Source organism: Delphinus delphis, chromosome 10, assembly GCF_949987515.2.
Source record: "Delphinus delphis chromosome 10, mDelDel1.2, whole genome shotgun sequence".
NCBI classification, from domain to species: domain Eukaryota; kingdom Metazoa; phylum Chordata; class Mammalia; order Artiodactyla; family Delphinidae; genus Delphinus; species Delphinus delphis.
In genome coordinates this window covers 96,587,967-96,605,124 of record NC_082692.2, presented here as the reverse complement: position 1 = coordinate 96,605,124, position 17,158 = coordinate 96,587,967, and the positions used below count along the sequence as shown (strand labels likewise).

Genomic DNA, 17,158 nt, shown 5'->3' with positions numbered 1-17,158 from the left:
GATTTTTGCAAAAAAACTACAAAAAGAAGTCATGACTGATATACTGATTCATGATAAGACAAATAAGACAGTAGAAAACGGTTATTTATACTAAAAAAATTAAATCAAATGAAAACTATACCATATTAATTGAGTCAATACAGGGGATCAATGCAAATTTTAAAATGGTAGATGATCTCAGATGCTTGACTCTTATTTTGAAATACGAAGCAAATTAACATGGAAAAGAAAACCAATAGTGAACAGTGAATCAGGACAAGATTTTTAAGAACACGTAAAGATAATACTCTTCTGTATCATTATTTTACAATGCTAGAACAGCGATAAACTAAGCAGTCCTCCCTGGCACCTACACTTTGAAAGAGCTGGATCTCACCAATGGACCTAGGACTCTCCAAATCCGGGTGTGGCAATATACCTGTTCCCACTCAACTTGAGGTGACATGTTGGACTTGAGACTGAAATGAAAAGGGCAAATCTTCCTATCTATTGCTTCCTCACAGCTCATAAAACAAAAGTGACTAATACAACTTTCTGCCTTTGGGCCTATTTTACACATAAATGTTTCCTTTCCCTAACAAACCGAACAGAGGAGAGCAGTACATTCTCTAATCCTCTGGGAAATTGAAATAAAATCTGTTAGTAACAGAAGAGAGAATACCTATCAAATAAGCCCAAAAGGGCATTTTTAAACATTGGGGATTATTGGTTACAACTCTTTCTCTATTTGGTATCACTGCATAATTCTCAAAAAAAAAAAAAAAAAAAAAAGTCCAGAGGCTACTTGGCTAAATAACCAGAACAGAGTCTAATAATGAGCATACTACTACCTTGACCAATACAGGAATCTGAATCGTGTGTTATATTTCAGTAAAGAACCCCTCACTACCAATTACTCAACACCATTAAAAAATCCTCTGTCATAGCCATTACTGTTATATGCCCATAAAAAAATGTAGGTGTCTAGATAAAAGAAAATTTACAAAACTAAGCTGACAGTGGTTATTTTTCTGAGTCAAAAAAAGATATACTAAAAGGAAAAGATGGAAAAATCACTTCAGATAATATCTCCTTAATAAATGAGTAAGTGATTAATACATTCCTTAATGAAATCTCAACCCAGCTAATTTGGATAGTTGAAAAATAACTTTAAGAAAGATTAAGTAGTTAATTACTTTCATGAATTCTTCCATTTCCCTTTTGTGTAATTTTACATGACCTCTTCCACTCTTCTGATGAAGGCATTTTGGATTAGCTTGGTTATCCTGTTCCAAATAATACTCTTATAATATTGGGTGTTTTTAATTAAAAAAAAAAAAAAAAGATAACAAAACCTAATTTCTCATATGACCCCAAGACTAGTTCCTTTCCTAAATAACATGCAAAATGTAGCTATTAAAATGTTAACTGAAAAACTTCTAACAGATCATCTATATGCAGTATTTTACTATAATTACCCTGGTTTTATAAGACAAGACAATAGGCTCCTACTATAGTTTACCAAGCTTAGTAGTTATAACAGTTACTAATTTATCACATAGTTGGAGATATGTCCTAGAAAGAATTGATAAGAATTAAAATCTCTAGGTGGAACAGTTTCAAAGTATCTTTTACTTGTTAATTTGTCTCTCTCTCTTCCTACCAAAGTAAAAACTCAATGAGAACAAGGATTTTTGTATTTTATCCTCTGTTGTAGTTCCACAGCCTACAACAGCACCTGGCACATAGAGGGTATTTGAGAATATTTGCTGAATAAATTATGATCACTCATATCAAAATTATAGTTTTTAGCATTCATTGAAGTACAAAAATTAAAACAAATTAAAAGAATTTACTTGGCTCAGTCACCTTTTTATAGACCTCTGAATATGAAGTCCCCCAAAATTATCTGCCAGTAGTTCTGAAGACCTAGAAAAAGTTGAGAAGCAAATTAGTATAGAAAGAAATAACACAGATGGACACATGGAATAGAATTCTACAGAAATAATATTTTAACGGTAATTGTTCCATTTAGTACTGTATCTTTGTCCTTTAACCTTGTTATCTTATTTTCCTGTAAAGCCAGAACCTAAATAAAGGGTAGAAAAGGCAATTGTCTATTTGAGTTAAGAAGTGATATATATTGTCTCTGGGTAATCCTTTTCTTTCCTTCAAATCAGAATTCTCTCCCATTTCCCAAAGGATTCCTTCTTTTTATCTCTCCTAGGAGGTGCTTTTCTCCTCCTCTGACCCATTCTTAAATTCGGAGGCTTTTCTTTAATCAAATGTCAGATTTATTCTCCAGTCAGACAGGGACCTACCATGATCTATTAGAGTTCATATTAGTCCTTGCTTCCCCCTACCCTCTTGTCCTACTACAGAAAGAGTGACAAGAGGGAATCCATTTGTGGTCATCTACACAATGGAAAGCATGTAGAAAACAGAGCTTTAATTAGCTTTCTACACTCCAAAAAGAAAATAGGTGATGACATAGGACTTGGGGGGGGGGTAAAAAGTCAAATTTAACATTAGCCAGAAAGGAGTTTCAACATCTGAAATGCTATATCATATATGTGCAAAGAGTTGTGTGTGAGATTCCAGTTACCAAGCAGTAGAGAGTAAATGTTCTTTATGTTGATATATTATGGATTTCTAACTTTTTATTAAAAATTGGAAAATAAACTATTCTTTAGAAACAATTTTAAAAGAGCATACTCAGAACTGTAAAAATAAAAGGTATGAAGGTAACAGTAAATGGAAGGAAGAAAAAAATTACACCAAGGAAGAAACAGACTCCTTTAGCAACAACAAATAAGAAAGAAAAATGGAGAGGAGTAAAAAGAGAAATAAGTACATGAGTATACAGTAGGGGGAAAATGAATGCATCACAATTTCAATTTCATTTCAGTTTAACTACAATCCATCAGACCCCCCAGGAACTGTAGTTAAGTTCTTGGACTCAGAAGCAGAACCAGCTTGACTCCCAGTACTGAGTACTCTTTTGAGAAGTCACCATTTACATATAGTTTCTAAGGAAAAGGCTTTTAAGAACGTGCCAGAAATAGTTTATAATTACCCCAGTCTTTTAAATTGAATTCAGAAATGGTCAATAGTCTCTGTATCTGCCATTCTGACAGTCTCTTCTCTATATGACTTGCTGAAAGCACAAGACCCATGTGATCTGTCAGGTCACTCTCAGAGAAAACAGACAAAAAGTGTTTTAAGAACAACTCCAACAGAGATTTCAGAAAAAGAAATTGCATCAGCCAGGTGAGCCGGAAGCAGCTGGGAGACAAGAGTCCAATAAACAGCCAATCCGATGAAAGAAATTCAGAACAAGTCTGCTTCAGTAATCCTGTGAAGAGGACTGGCAGGAAGAGGAGTGCCGCTTCAGAAAAAGAACAGGCCTCATATGCTTCAGACAGTCTTTGTACTGTGGCTGTGGACCTTGGCCATTCTCCCAGAAATGATGCAATCCTGATGAACAAGATCTGCTGCCAGAGAAACAATTGTTAACAGCCTATGCAGACAGCAACTTAGCCAAGAAGCAATCTCTGATCAACTCTCTCACAAACCACCAGAAAGTCAAATTTCTTCCTCAGTTTTGATCTCTGACAAAATATGTTAGTGAATATATATTTAGATATATACAAACACGCCATTTTCTCAAAATGTCCCTTTTAAGTTCCTGTGGCTTTATAATATCTATCCTCTATCATTACATTTGAAAGAAAACACTGAGATTATTTTTATTTTTATGAATTCTCAAGCTAACAGCAAGGTATTTACGTTGAAATTTTACACTTTTCTCCCCTTCTTATAAAAAAAAATGTTTGGGGATGTAGTGGATTCCCTAAGTTTTAAATTCACTCTGCAATCTAGGGCCCAATTATGAGATTTCAAAGTAAAGACAAATATGTACACTCACTAATTCAGGGCCAGAAAGGTGTATTTTTAGACATTTTTGAAATTATGTGAAACTCAATATGTTAAAAATAGGCAGGTGTTACAGAAAAAGAGAAAAATCTCTTCTTGCTTAGGCTGACACAAAAGGTAGGCTGAGTAATATCAGTTTGCAATGCCCACTTTTCTCAAGGGCAGTAATATTACTTCAGATCTTTTAAGAGGGTTAATGATTATTTTCATCCTATTAGCCACAACTTACTGTTTTAGAATCTAAAACATCCTCCACCTAAAAATTCTCCCAAGGTGACTTCCCTGGTGGCACAGTGGTTAAGACTCCACGCTCCCAATGCAGGGAGCCCGGGTTCGATCCCTGGTCAGGGAACTAGAAACCACACGCATGTGGCAACTAAGACCTGGCGCAACCAAATAAATAAATAAATATTTTTTTAAAAAAAGAAAAAATCCTCCCTAGACTCCTCATCTCCTAGGCCTGGTTTCTTTTTCAGAGCTTTAGTATCAGGTTGTTCACACAGTATTGTTATGAAATTATTAGGATTTTTTCCTGCCTTGAATACTAAATAAAAGACTCTGTATACAAGAAACCTCATTTCTCTAAACTCCAACTAGCCAGATGCGACAATTAACCAAATTTCTTCTTTTTTTTTTTTTTTGCGGTACGCGGGCCTCTCACTGTTGTGGCCTCTCCCGTCATGGAACACAGGCTCCGGACGCGCAGGCTCAGCGGCCATGGCTCACGGGCCCAGCCGCTCCGCGGCATGTGGGATCTTCCCAGACCGGGCACGAACCCGTGTCCCCTGCATCGGCAGGCGGACTCTCAACCACTGCGCCACCAGGGAAGCCCAAATTTCTTCTTTTTGAAAGCAATAACCCTTAAACTGGGATTCACTATAAACACAAGCTTCTAAAATGTATTCTGAAATCAATATGTTCAGCCCAATCTACTACCCCGATATTTAAACTATTAATAAAAATCAACAGAGATACAGAATAACTCTGAAGCAGTAAAAATTTTTAATAGGCCAATAAATGAATAAATTCAACACAATTAAGATGGAAAAAAAGTCAGAAGAATTTTCAATAAGGGTTAAAAGAAAATAACCACTAATTTTAAGATTCAACTTCTGAATCTACTGATTATTCAAAATTTTGTTACACATGTAAGTTGAGATTATTCTTAAATACTTCTATACTTAAATTTCCTACTTTTGAATGACTAAACAGTAAAAAGGGAAGACAGAGAGAATATTAGAAGACTTTTTTGTATGTTTATATCCTCAATTTTTAAATCACATAACACTTAAGAAAGCAGTAAATATATATGTACATTTAGCTACACAACCAACTTGCCTGAGAACTAATGTGGCAGCTGCATTATACGCTTATCTTCCATTTCCCACCCAAACTGAGATATTGAGGAAAAACACTGCCGTTGTACTGTTTAACATAAAGCTTTTTATCTTGGGAGGAGAAAATGTATGTTAAGAAAAAGTACTGTATTAGGAGTTAGGAAATTTGAGTTCTAGCCTACAACTTAATTAGTCTGGTGATTTCTGAAAAATCACTTTTTATAGATGAGACTTAAGTTCCTCAAAGTAAAATCTTCACTGGGTTTCCTCCTGCTCTAAATTTCTGTGAATCGTGACACTGACTTGGGCAATTCATGCAATGTCTCGGTTTTCTCAGTGTACAGTAGAAAGAATAATACCTGTACTGCTGACATAGGTGCACATAGACTAGTGTTTGTAGCAAATAATAATTTAAGTGGCTCTCTGGAACTTCAAAATATACGTAAACAAAGAGGAGGTGCTACTAATAATCTGAATGTGGCTAAAAATTATTTTCACTCATCTCTAACAGTGTATATTTCAATTTTGCTAAAGTAAAATAAACCGTGTGAGAAAAGGATATGTAAGAAACATGCAAAAAAAGAAAAGTATAGGAGAGAGAAGTGATAAGCATTAGAAGAAATAAATAAGAATTATTGGAAAATAAGAGATGTACTCTAAGAAAAGAGAAAGAGCTCAGAGATCTGGGGAAAAGTTCATGTACTTGGGGTAGTGTAAGTTATAAGTTAGGCTTATGATCTGAAGCAAGTTAATACAGGCAAAGGATCTAGAAATTCAGGGCTGAAGAGAAGAAAAGACAAACGTGTTGGGATAAACAATTAAGAGAGACTAAAGAAACATCGTTATTTAGTAATTTAGAGCCAAGATAAAGTTTTGCTTTTCTCCCACCTCTTCTCCTTCAACACCTGTTTATCCCTTGGCTCCTTTGCCTAAATTTATACTCCCTCTAGGGGCTACTGGGCTTGGCACAATAAACTGATGTCTACAAAAGCTCTAAACTTACTAGAGTAGGAGGTAATTAAAACCCAATTAAAAAAAAATCCTATTTCAGTCCATAGTAAGAATTTCTTTCCCCATGAAATACTTCAATAATGGCAATATTATAGAGGCGAAGACATACTTCATTGTGCTTGGAAGGAAGGGGGGTGAGTAACAGGGTAAGAGTACACTCTATAAATAACGAAACTAAATCTTAAATTATTTTAAGATGACAGTGAAGAAAAAGAAATATTTTATTTACAACTCATTTAACAATGATAAACAGATATTTACTGCTAAACTAACCAAGGATGCACAGACTCTTTCTGCCCTTAACAATAATCAGTTAGGAAAATTTTAGGTTTCTAAGTGTCAAATAAAGATGATACCCTCAATGAACTTCGATTTATCTCTTTAAAGAGCTATATTCTAAAGACTTTCTAAAGGTTTTGTCCTACTGTGTTTGAAGCCTCTGATCATGCTTTAGAGCCATGTTCCATACTAGATCGGAAAAGAACCTCTCCTACCTCTGTGTCTGCCTCCTCTAAATCCATACTTTTTTCATTTTCAAACCCTGAATGGGAACCATGTTTACTTACTCCAGACAAAGTGAGACATACATATTTATAAGGAATTGATATCTTTATATTTTCAGTAGTTTAGGCAAAATTTCTCCAGTTGATAAGAAATTTAGAGTTTCAAGTTCAGAGTCTAATTCATTATTCTATAGATGAAGAAACAGAGCTATAAAAGTGTTAACTTATAAGAAGTCACACACACAGTAGTGGAGTTAAGAAGAAAATTAGGATTTTAATGGATAGGTTCTACTTATTAAAGTAATCACTACTAACTTTAGATAGCAATATTTGAATTAAAAATATATTTTTTTTGGCTGCTGAGCAGCTTGTGGGATCTTAGTTCCCCAACCAGGGATTGAACCTCGGCCCTCCACAGTAAGAGCGCAGAGTCCTAACCAATAGTCCACCAGGGAATTCCCTAAAAGAAAATTTTAAAAAATTAAGCACCAATTATTGTTGGTACTACGTTAGACAAACAAGTCCAGATTAACATTCCTGGCTCTCTTGGGATTTATATTACCTAGATTTGTCAGGGTTTTCTTCATTCGTTCATTCAACAATCATGAAGTGAGTAACTACTCATGTAACTCTACTACGTATAAAAACGATCTTAAGTTTTATTTTAAAATGTTTCTCTTGGGACTTCCCTGGTGGCACAGTGGTTAAGAATCCGCCTGCCAACGCAGGGAACACAGGTTCGATCCCTCCTCTGGGAAGATCCCACATGCCGCAGAGCAACTAAGCCCATGCACCACAACTACTGAGCCTGTGCTCTAGAGCCTGCGAGCCACAACTACTGAGCCTGCGAGCCACAACTACTGAAGCCCACGCACCTAGAGCCCGTGCTCCGCAACAAGAGGAGCCACAATGAGAAGCCCATGCACCACAATGAAGAGTAGTTCCCACTCGCTGCAACTAGAGAAAGCCCGCATGCAGCAACAAAGACCCAACGCAGCCCCCGCTCCCCCCAAAATAATAAAGTTTCTCTTATCCAAGTAGAAGAGGGTAGGCACTTTGCAAAAACTCTTTCTGTTTGCCTGTGTGCCAAAGTATTCCATCTTCACAACCATGAAGGGAAAAGAAAATCCTGAAGTGTGTCTCTACAATTAATGAGTCATCCTGAAGTGAAAACAACACCCTTCCCCCAAAGAAAGAAAACCCCAAACCACTCCATCTTTTAGCAATGACACAGAGGGGTACAGAAACAGATTCTTTTATAAATCTCTTAAACTGTTTAGACAAAACTTTTCACTGATTGGTCTCATGAAAAATTCTATTAAGAATGAAGAAGAATAAAGAACAATGGGCAGCAAGAACCTTCAAAACACAGACAAACAGAAGCTGACTATATGTGTTCTGTGATTATTTGACAGACCAGGTGGCTAAGTATCTAGCAGTAAAGGAATTTAAAGCTTAATAATTCTGATATGCACAACGGAGATCCTCTCCTGACCAATAGCTGTATCTTTATTGACTTATTGAGAAATAATAAATGCTTATAAAAATATACAAACATTACAAACGCATAAGAAGTAGAAGTGAAATTCTCACATAATTCCACTTCCCAAAGTTCCCCAAAGATGAAAGTGAGAACCCTACTTTTCTTTAATCAGCTTTGCTCATTTAGTAGTAAGTTTCGGACATCTTTCTATATGCACATGTACAACATTTATTTCTTCCTCTTAAACAACAGCACTGGGGCTTCCCTGGTGATGTAGTGGTTAAGAATCTGCCTGCCAATGCAGGGGACAGGGGTTCAAGCCCTGGTCTGGGAAGATCCCAACCACCATGGAGCAACTAAGTCCGTGTGTCACAACTACTGAGCCTGCAAGCCACAACTACTGAGCCCACACACCACAACTACTGAAGCCCGTGCGCCTACAGCCCATGCTCCGCAAAACAAGCCACCGCAATGAGAAGCCCGTGCACCGCAACGACGACTCAATGCAGCCAAACAAAAAAAAGACAGCACTGTATTCTATCCTATGGATGCACTATAATTTAAATCAATTCTCTGCATGAGAATGTTTACATTGTTGTTAATTTTCCATAATATACACAATGCTGCACTGAATGGACATGTACATGTACATATGCCTTTCTTTATACATGTGTATAAACAATTCCTTAGGACACATTCTTAGAAGTGGAACTGCTAGAAGGGCATGAGCACATTTAGTAGTGATGCCGAACCACCCTCCAGAAAGTTAAAGCCATTTTACACTGCTACAAACATAGTGGGAAGGCTACATTTTCCCGTAAGGTTCAAAATAATTTCAATTCTAACATTCCTCATAGAGTTTCTTCCTTAGAAGACTCTCTACAGCCTACAAGAAAACCCTAAAATGAAAGTTAATTGCAAATTCTCATCATTTCTGTGATACACTTTTAAGACTACTGACTGGATGTACTGGATGTCCTCTAAAATTCTTTTATACTAAGTAGGAAATCTCAGTTGCTTTTTCACTAAACTTGGGATGGGATCTTCAAAGTAAAACCTAGATAAGGCACCATTACACAACGGAAGTATTTTCTTATGGTTGTCCCATGACATAACTTTAAATTCATTTAATAGAATGCAGTGCCAAGCTCTAAATTTCTTTTCCCAGTAATGAAAAAACAAATGCTAGCCATCTAGCTGGCATCTGTTGATTTGAGCTCTTCAGTTTCAAATAAGCTATCAAAACTCTGTTCTAGCAGTTCTGCCTCAGTAGTATATATGATGCCTTCCATTTTTAATTACCTTCAGAAAGAGAAAAAAGTTTGAAACTACAAGAAGCTTGTCAATATTGACTTACTAAAAGACAGAGTGCCAAAATATTGACTAAATTTGTAACGTAGCTACAAATCATTTGGTATATACTCCACTATGACACCAGACATGGTTCAAATCTAAGTCCTGGGTCAATGAGGCAAAAAACCTCTCCTTTTCACTGAGCTGGCACTAGCACCTGACTGACAGCGTAGATGCAGAGGTATTCTTTCTCCTCTGAATATTTCACAGATTGTCTTTTATCCATCCATTCACCAACACTACTCACCTCCTTATGATTTCAAGGTTGCAGTGAACTGCTCTCCTGAGTTCTCAACCCTTCAATCTACTCTTCATTCTCCCATGACGCTAAATAACTATGACCATTATCATTCTACTATTAGAAACCTATAATGGCTACCTAATACCTACTGGGTTAGTTCAAACTCCTTTGCCTGAATGGAAAACCACCTTTGTTAATTAGCTATTCATCTGTTTCTTTTCCTTCAAAATTTTCTTCACACTACTTATCTTGTCTGATATGCTATTTTTTTGCATCTTAAAAAAACTTTATGAAAAATTTCAAACAAATACAAAACCAGAGAAAACCCTGTAATGAACTCACAGACTACCGAGTTTTAATCAACAACCAACTCATAGCCAATCTTATTTTATCTATAATCTTTCCTCTTCTACATGATTATTTTAAAGCAAATCCCAGAAATATCAGTTGTACATATTACATTTGCTGAATAAAGTTATCCCTTGTTTATTATAAATATGGTGAGAGTGGTTGGCTTATAATGACAGGTGGCAGTGACAGGGAAAGAAAGACCATCATTCCAAGGCAAAAGTGAAAATGGATAAAAACGTAATGTAATTCATCAACTGATTTGCTGAGTAATGTTTAGGCTTTACAGTTATACACACATAACTATTAAAAATGTCAATCTTTTTCTTTTAAGAAAAAAAACTACTGGGAATTCCCTGGTGGTCCAGTGGTTAGGACTCCACTCTTCCACTGCAGGAGACACAGATTTGATCCCTGGTTGGGGAACTAGGATCCCACAAGCCGTGTAGCCAAAAAAAAAAAACCCCAAAAAACAAATACTGTAAGCAATTTTTAAATTTGATATGGACAATTTTTTAATAGATTCATTTATTTATCTATTTATTTACGTATTTATGGCTGCGGGCGGGTTTTCTCTAGTCATGGCGAGCGGGGGCTACTCTTCGTTGCGGTGCGTGGGCTTCTCATTGCAGTGGCTTCTCTTGTTGCGGAGCACAGGCTCTAGGTGCACGGGCTGTAGTAGTTGTGGCTCGTGGGCTCTAGAGCACAGGCTCAGTAGTTGTGGCGCACAGGCTTAGTTGCTCCGTGGCACGTGGGATCTTCCTGGACCAGGAATTGAACCCATGTCCCCTGCATTGGCAGGCGGATTCTTAACCACTGAGCCCCCACGGAAGCCCTGATATGGACCTTTTTTTTTTTTTTGCGGTACATGGGCATCTCACTGTTGTGGCCTCTCCCGTTGCGGAGCATAGGCTCCGGACAGGCAGGCTCAGCAGCCATGGCTCACGGGCCTAGCTGCTCTGCAGCATGTGGGATCTTCCCAGACCAGGGCACGAACCCGTGTCCCCTGCATCAGCAGGTGGACTCTCAACCACTGCGCCACCAGCAAAGCCCTGGACCATTTTTTAAAAAAAATAAATTTATTTATTTTTGGCTGTGTTGGGTCTTTGTTTCTGGGTGCAGGGTTTCTCTAGTTGCGGCGAGCGGGGCCCACTCCTCAACGCGGTGCGCGGGCCTCTCTTGTTGCGGAGCACAGGCTCCAGACACGCAGGCTCAGTAGTTGTGGCTCACGGGCCTAGTTGCTCCGCGGCATGTGGGATCTTCCCAGACCAGGGCTCGAACCCGTGTCCCCTGCACTGGCAGGCAGATTCTCAACCACTGCACCACCAGGGAAGCCCAGCCCTGGACCATTTTTAAAGTCTTTATTGAGTGTGTTAAAATATTGCTTCTGTTTTGGTTTTCTGGCCCTGAGGCATGTGGGATCTTAGCTCCCCCACCAGGGATCAAACCCGCACCCCCTGCATTGGAAGGCAAAGTCTTAACCACTGGACTGCCAGGGAAGTCCCAGTAAGCAATTATTATTATATTTTTAATTTTTATTTATTTATTTATTTTTGACTGTGTTGGATCTTCATTTCTGTGTGTGGGCTTTCTCTAGTTGAGGCGAGCAGGGGCCACTCTTCATTGCGGTGCGCGGACCTCTCACTGCCGCGGCCTCTCGTTGCGGAGCACAAGCTCCAGACACGCAAGCTCAGTAGTTGTGGGGCAAGGGCCTAGTTGCTCCGCGGTATGTGGGATCTTCCCAGACCAGGGCTTGAACCCATGTCCCCTGCATCGGCAGGTGGATTCTTAACCACTGAGCCCCCAGGGAAGCCCTGATATGGACCATTTTTAAAGTCTTTATTGAGTTTGTTACAATATTGCTTCTGTTTTGGTTTTCTGGCCCTGAGGAATGTGGGATCTTAGCTCCCCCACCAGGGATCAAACCTGCACCCACTGCATTGGAAGGCAAAGTCTTAACCACTGGACTGCCAGGGAAGTCCCAGTAAGCAATTTTTTTATCTGAGTTTGTTGATAACAAAATTTCTTGTGTTCTTGGGAATGCAAATTTTTCCTTATAGCAGAGTTAATTTAAGTACAAGCATACACACGACCCACATCTCTGACATAGCATTCTTATTTGTATATGCTATGTGTCAATAAGTAAAAATGGATAAAACACAGAAGAAACACCTGGAAGCAGTTAAGTGTGATAAACCAATGCATTATAGAGGACTGTGACCACCTAGAGGGGTGGGATAGGGAGGGTGGGAGGGAGGGAGATGCAAGAGATATGGGGATATATGTATATGTACAGCTGATTCACTCTGTTATAAAGCAGAAACTAACACACCATTGTAAAGCAATTATACTCCAATAAAGATGTTAGAAAAGAAAAAAAAATTGGTTTTGAGTCAAAAAAAAGAAAAGATAAGGACTGTAACATCACACTAGCAATGGATCATATCTGAGGTGCTAGCCAGCTGTTCTTTTTAATGAGCAGTTTCTTAAGAGTACTAGAACCTTAGGCTGATGACTAACTTAGGGTTAAAAAAGCTCTCATACTCAATGGAAGCATACTTTCCAGCCAAAAAACTCACTAATAATGGTGAGTGTCACAGAACAGAAACATTTGGGAATATATATAGCTGATACCTATATAAACCACAAAGCAAAGATATCTTAAGATCCAGTTAGTGGAAAATAGGCCCAAATCAATGCCAATGCAAATATATACCAACACATTCTATTATCAAACTACCCTCCATAAGCTATACTGATAACAATAAAACTAAACTCAGGATAATTTGTAATTTAAAAAGTAACAGTGATGTAAGACAATGATCAACTCAAAGAAACACTGATGTACATTGTTTTACCTAAGCCAAAAACTAGCCTACATTTACTCATATAGTAGCTTACTGGGTAAAATGAAATCTTTGGAATGGTAAGTACATCATTTCCCTAGAAGTCCAAGAGGATGAACATCTCTGGACCAACTAGCTAGTCATTTGTTATGAGATGCAGAAACTTGTAAGAGTTCTCATCATGAAAAACATCAAAAATATTTAACTTATGGATTGTAAAATTATTCTCTGGAGATCTTAATATGAAAATAATTTAAAAACCTTGATACAGAGAATTCCCTGGCGGTACAGTGGTTAGGGCTCTGCGTTTTCACTGCTGAGGGCTTGGGTTCAATCCCTGGTTGGGGAACTTAGATCCCACAAGCTGCGTGGCGTAGCCAATAAAAATAAAAACCCTCATAATTCAGTTTCAGTAAACCCTTCAGCTGTATTTGGGCCAAAATTCTCATTCATTAATTAATACTTAACAATAAACTAGCCCCAGGACACGGACAAAACAGTACTTTTTAATGAATACAACTGGTACAGTAAAGTTGCTCCAAATTCTCATGCAAAATATAATCACAACCATATACTACGTTAAAATTTCCCAGTTATTTTATTGTCTCTTTCAATCATCTCTGTTGCTTTTCCTGTCCTGTCAGAGTCTGACCCTAAGCAAAGCCCACAATTCTACCACTGAACAAAGTGGAGTAAAACATAAAGCATCTTAGGATTTAGCTTCTATTTTTCTTTTTTGTTAAAACATTTTCTATGTATAAACTTATTTTTTCCTAAGTAAAATATTTCTAAATGCTCAACATTACTGTTTTTGAATATGGTATTTCCTTTTCCAGTGCCTGGTAACCAGTATAAAAACTAAGACTTAAAAAAAAAAAAAAAAAGCCTATGCCCTAGATTTTGACAAATCTCTTGTAGACCACCACTAATAACTTCAGAGCAGTGGTTCCCAATCTTTTTGGGTATGAGGATAGCTTTTAAAACTGCAAAAATTTTGGGGGGTGGAAGAAATGGCTATAGGGGGTCAAAGGTAGAAACTTCCAGTTGTAAAATAAATAAATCATGGGGGTATAATCTGTAGCATGGTGACTAGTTAATACTGTATTGCACATTTGAAAGTTGCTAAGAGAGTAGATCTTAAAAGTTCTCATCACAAGAAAAAAAGTTGTAACTAAGGTGAGGGATGTTAGCTAGACTTATTATGGTGATCATTTCACAACATATACAAATCATTATGAAATCATTATGTTGTACACCTGAAACTAATGTCAATTAAACCTCAAAAAAAAATTAAAAAAAATAAGACCATTAAGGTGGGCCCTAATCCAACATAACTGGTGTCCTTACAAGAGAAAATCTGGACACACAAAACACACCAGGGACATGCACACACAGAGGAAGGACCATACGAAGAGGCAAGAGACTGACCATCTGCAAGCCAAGGAGAGAGGCCTCAGGAGAAACCACCCCTGCCGACACCTTGATCTCTCAGAATTTTAGCCTCAAAAAAAGGGCAAAGAAGATTATCTGCTGACTAGGAAAGTACAGTAAAAAACAAAAAACAAAAAACAAAAACAAAAACCCCTGCATTTGTCAACACATTAGATCCTTTGCAATTGGGGCTCCTGGCCCACAAAGCACCAGTGCCCAAGAATAATAACTATGGGGCTTCCCTGGTGGCGCAGTGGTTGAGAGTCCACCTGCCAATGCAGGGGACACGGGTTCGTGCCCCAGTCCAGGAAGATCCCACATTCCGCGGAGCGGCTGGGCCCGTGAGCCATGGCTGCTGAGCCTGCGCGCCCGGAGCCTGTGCTCCGCCACAACAGTGAGAGGCCCGCGTACCGCAAAAATAATAATAATAATAATAATAATAATAATTATGGAGAACTGACAATATTTCTGCACAAGAGCCTTTCATTTATGCCCTTAAGGACCATTATCTATTAACATTTAGCCACGACAGGACTAAACAATTTATACTATGATAAATGTATCAGATGATACTTACTAAAAGTGACAAAAAAAAGGGAAACAAACAAAATCCCTGCCTAAGAAGGTGCCTTTCTTTGACCTCTTGGGCCAAACCACCATAAAGCCCCCTGTTAAAGCAAAGATGTCTTTACATTCAACCCTGAATTGTGAAAAAAATTACATGACCCTTGGCTCTTCAATGAACTTAGGATTTCTTAAGAATCCACTAAGACTTAAGTTTGTGTTTCATGTTTTAAACTCCAACTCTTCCCCCATCTGTACATGAAAGCAAGAAGGAAGCCCACGACGCAGCCTCTCCATTTGCCTTGGTATTTATATTAAAAATTTATCTGGGGGCGCTTCCCTGGTGGCGCAGTGGTTGAGGGTCCGCCTGCCGATGCGGGGGACGCGGGTTAGTGCCCCGGTCCGGGAGGATCCCGCATGCTGTGGAGCGGCTGGGCCCGTGAGCCATGGCCACTGAGCCTGCGCATCCGGAGCCTGTGCTCCGCAGCGGGAGAGGCCGCAGCGGTGAGAGGCCCAAGTCCCGCAAAAAAAAAAAAAAAAAAAAAAAAAAAAAAAAAAAAAAATCCGGGGTATAACTACCTTGTTACAGTTTTTCTAGCAGATTTCTAACTTAACACCTCTTAGCTATTATTTGAGCATACATACTCATTAAATTCCTACCAACTCTACATTAGTGTACTGTTCAAAGGAAACAATATTGGCCTAAAATTTTCTTTGAGGGGTACCTACAACAAATGTTTATTTGGCTATCAGTCTATTACAGTTCAAACAAAATCCTTATTTACAAGCCAAAATAAGTTTTAAAGATAAATGTTTGGGAGCAGCTTGATACCATTCCTTATTCTACAAAAATTTAAATTCCTTTTAGAAGTCTTAGCAGACTTCTAGACCTATTATTAATGCCTCCCTTTTTTACTTCCTTTTTTTTTTCTTTAATTTTTAATTTTGGGCTGCACTGGGTCTTCGTTGCTGTGTGCGGGCTTTCTCTAGTTGTGGAGCACCAGCCCTAGGTGCGCAAGCTCAGTAGTTGTGGCTCATGGGCTCTAGAGTGCAGACTCAGTAGTTGTGGCTCACGGGCTTAGTTGCTCCATGGCAGGTGGGATCTTCCCGGACCGGGGATTGAACCCGTGTCCCCTGCATTGGCAGGTGGATTCTTAACCACTGCGCCACCAGGGAAGTCCTTTACTTCCTTTTTAAAAGGTATTTTCTTTGGGAAAAAATTGATTTATCAAGCACAACTGAGTGTGCATCTGTGCCAATTTGATACAAGTAGGTTTTGATTTCTAGTAGCAAAATTATTTAAAATTTCAAAACTACAAGAATTCACAGATTATTTCTTTATAAGAAAACAAGTACGTTCACGGGTGGACTCTGTGGTGGTTTGCTGCTTGGCCCAATAGGTCAAAGGGGGGCACCTCTTCAGGCTGAAGAAGAAATCAACTGAGTCAAGCTGCTCTCTTAGGAACCAAATCATAGGATGCCTATAGTTCTTAACCTTTTTGAAGAGTAAACACAGATTTCTGTGATAATCTTAAGAAGATTATGAAACATTACCTCAGAAAAATGTAGAGACAAAACTCAGGGAAAAATTCTAGGGATTCCTAGGCCTCTGATCTATACCCATTCCTGAAACGCAGGCAGTCTGGAATAATGGAAGCCGGTAACTGACTGAATGGTAAATACCCTCGAAGTCAGAATTTACAATATGTCCAGTAGGGGACAAAGTCCAATAAAACCTCATCAATTTCCTCTCTTTATCCAGATCCAGGACCGCTATCCAATTTGAGGCAAAGAATCCTAGAGGAAAAAGGGGAAAAACTACAGATGGATGGCAACATCCAAAGTCAGGAGGAGAGGAAAGTGCAGATTATGTTGGTGGAGTCTTCTTTAAATAACATAATACAGTATAATGAAAAGATCCTGGAATCATACAGGGTTGACTCACCTTATTACTAGTTGTGCGATCACTCTGATTCAGTTTGTTCATCTGTAAGCCATTCCTATAGCACTACTTTGGGAATTAAGTAACATAACATTGAGAACTTAGCAAGATACTTAGCACACTGCAGGTACCTACTTTTGGTATGCAGGGTTACAATATTACAGAAGTAAATAGAGGTCAAAAG

The 17,158-nt window shown here is 38.3% G+C and overlaps 1 protein-coding gene across 17 annotated transcripts in view; it reads right to left on the bottom strand.

Moving 5' to 3' along the window:
• SETD5 (SET domain containing 5) overlaps positions 1–17,158 on the bottom strand; it is a 93,048-nt gene that overhangs the window by 56,286 nt on the left and 19,604 nt on the right. For all 17 annotated transcript variants that reach the window (XR_009520910.1, XR_009520909.1, XR_009520911.1 and 14 more), the window contains exon 2: positions 1,849–1,908. The gene's annotated coding sequence lies outside the window, so the exon portion shown is untranslated. The remainder of the gene's footprint in view (positions 1–1,848; positions 1,909–17,158) is intronic.